Source organism: Saimiri boliviensis, chromosome 1, assembly GCF_048565385.1.
Source record: "Saimiri boliviensis isolate mSaiBol1 chromosome 1, mSaiBol1.pri, whole genome shotgun sequence".
In the NCBI taxonomy this organism is placed as follows: domain Eukaryota; kingdom Metazoa; phylum Chordata; class Mammalia; order Primates; family Cebidae; genus Saimiri; species Saimiri boliviensis.
This window is the reverse complement of record NC_133449.1, coordinates 221,893,693-221,896,783: the sequence shown is the minus strand read 5'-3', so window position 1 is coordinate 221,896,783 and position 3,091 is coordinate 221,893,693. Positions and strand designations below refer to the sequence as shown.

The 3,091-nt window shown below is 34.6% G+C and overlaps 1 pseudogene; it reads left to right on the top strand.

Moving 5' to 3' along the window:
* The first annotated feature begins 1,115 nt into the window (after positions 1 to 1,115).
* On the top strand, positions 1,116 to 1,197 carry LOC120365393 (small nucleolar RNA U3; annotated as a pseudogene).
* Positions 1,198 to 3,091: the final 1,894 nt, after the last annotated feature.

The following is a 3,091-nucleotide window of genomic DNA, read 5'->3' as shown; positions in this document are numbered from 1 at the left end:
TGCATTGAAAGTTCTAGCCAGAGTAATTGGGCAAGAAAAAGAAACAAAAGGTATCAAAATTGAAGTAAAAGAGTAAAACTATCTCTGTTTCCAGATGATGTGATAGAAAATCCCAATAATCCACAAAAAAGCTACTAAATCTAATAAACAAATTCAGCAAAGTTTTTGAGTACAAGATCAATACATATAAATCAATTGTGCTCTTATATACCTCTAATAAACAATCTGAAAAAGAAATCAAGAAATTAATTCAATTTACAGTAATGTCAAAGAAATAAAATATCCCCCCAAAATTAGCCAAGGATATTATGATGGTTAATTTTATGTGTCATCTGGGCTAAGAGATGCCTATATAGCTGATGAAATATTTCTGGATGCGTCTGTGAGGATGTTTTCAAAAGAGATTAATATTGGAAGTGGTACGCTGAGTAAAGAAGACTATGCTCACTGATATGTGTGTATATCTTCCAATCTGCTGAAGGTTGAATAGAGTGAAAAGGCAAAAGAAGAGTAAATTGGCTCTGTGCTTTGACTGGGGAATTCATTTTCTTCTGCTCTCAGACATCAGCGATCTTGGTTCTCAGGCTTTCAGACTTGGACTGAGACTTATCACTCTTAGCCCTCCAGTGTCAGGCTTTCTCATTTGGACTGAAACTATACCATCAGCTTTCTGGGGTCTTCAGCTTGCAAAAGGCAGATCATGAGACTTCTCAGCCTCAGTAATTGTGTGAGCCAATGCTAAATAATAAATATCCTTCTATATATATCCTATTGGTTATGTCTCTCTGGAGAACCCTGATTAATACAGAGTTGAGAGACTTGTACACTGAAAACTACAACACATCACTGAAAGAAATTTCAGAAGACTTAAATAAAAGGAAACACATTAGTGTTAATAATTTTGAAAACTCAATATTGTTATGAGGTCATACTACCCAAATAAATCTATATATTTAATGCAATCTTCATGAAAACTCCAATGGCTTTTTTTGAAAAAAAGAAACAGCTAATTCTCAAACTCGTATGGAATTGTGAGTGTCCCCTAATAGCCAAAGCAATCTTGAAATAGTATAATGTTGGAGGACTCACATATTATGATTTCAAAACCTTTTACAAAGACTATACTTTCAGGGACCATTTCTATAGTTCTTCCCTAGAGAAGTTTCTCTGAACATGGAGAGCATGAGAAAATTAAATAAGGAAAGGAAAGACCATTACCAGCCACTACAAAAGCACACTGCGGTACATAGCCAAGTGAGACAATAAAGCAACCACTTATACAAGTCTGTAAAATAACCAGCTAAGATCATGATTACAGGATCAAATCAAAACATATCAATACTAACCTTAAATGTAAATGGACTAAATGCCCCAGTTAAAAAACACAGAGTGGCAAGCTGGATAAAGAACCAGAACCCATTCACATGCTGTCTTCAAGAGACTATCTCACATGCAAGACACACATAGGCTCAAAATAGGAGGGGGGAGGAAAACTTACCAAGTAAATGGAAAACAAAAAAAAGCAAGGGATGCAATCCTACTTTCTGACAAAACAGACTTTAAACCAGCAAATATCATAAAAGACAAAGAAGGCATTATGTAATGGTAAAGCGTTCAATTCAACAAGAAGAGCTTACTATCATAAATATATATGCACTTAACACATGAGCACTCAGATTCATAAAGTGAGTTCTTAGAGACCTTCAAAGAGACTTAGACTCCCACACACTAATAATGGGAGATTTTACATCCCACTGGCAATATTTGACAGATCATTGAGACAAAATATTAACAAAGATATTCAGGACCTGAACTTAGCCCTAGATCAAATGGACCTTACAGTAATACATAGAACTTTCTACCTCAACACAAGAGAATATACATTTTTAATCACCATGTGGCATTTATTCTGGAATCGATCACATAATCAGAAGTAAAACACTCTTCAGTAAACATAAAATAACTGAAATCATAACAAGCAGTCTCTTGGACCACAGCACAATCAAATGTAAAATCGAGACTAAGAAGTTCACTCAAACCCACACAATTACATGGAAATTGAATAACCTGCTCCTGAATGAATTTTGGGTAAATAATGAAACAAGGCAGAAATCAAGAATTTCTTTGAAACTAATGAGAACAAAGATACAACACACCGGAATTTCTGGGACACAATTAAAGCAGTATTAGGCAGGAAATTTATAGCACTAAATGCCCACATTGGGCAGGTAGAAAGATCTCACACTAATAACCTAAACAACTAATGAACTAGAGAATCAAGAGCAAACAAATCCAAAAGCTAGCAGAAAACAAGAAATAACCAAAATTAGAACTGAACTGGAGATAGAAACATAAAAAACCATTCAAAAGATCAATAAATCTAGGAGCTAATTTAAACAATTAATAAAATAGACCACTAGCTAGACTAATAAAGAAGAAAAGAGAGAAGAATAAAATAAACACAATCAGAACAACAAAGGTGATATTACAGTGACTCCACAGAAATACAAACAACCATCAGAGAATACTAGGAACACCTCTATGTTCATAAACCAGAAAATCTAGAAGAAATGGATACATTCCAGGACACATACACCCTCCCAAGACTGAACCAGAAGAAACTGGATCTCTTAATAGACCAAAAACAAGTTGTGAAATTGAGGCAGTAATAAATAGCCCACAAACAAAGAAACAAACAAAAAGCCCAGGACCAGATAGATTCACAGCTGTAGTCAACCAGATGTACAAAGAAGAGTTAGTACCACTCTTACTGAAACTATTCTCAAAAACTGAGGAAGAGGAACTCCTAACTCATTATTTGAGGCCAGTATCATACTGATACCAAAACCTGGCAGAGATACAAAAAAAAAAAAAAAGAAAACTGTAGGCCAATATCTTTGATGGACATTGATATAAAAACTCTCAACAGAATAATGGCTAACTGAATTCAGCAGCACATTAAAAAGCTTATCCACCACAATCAGGTTGGCTTTATCCTCAGGATGCAAGGTTGGTTAATATATGCAAATTAATAAATGTTATTCATCACATAAGCAGAACTAAAGACAAAGACCACATGATTATCTCAATA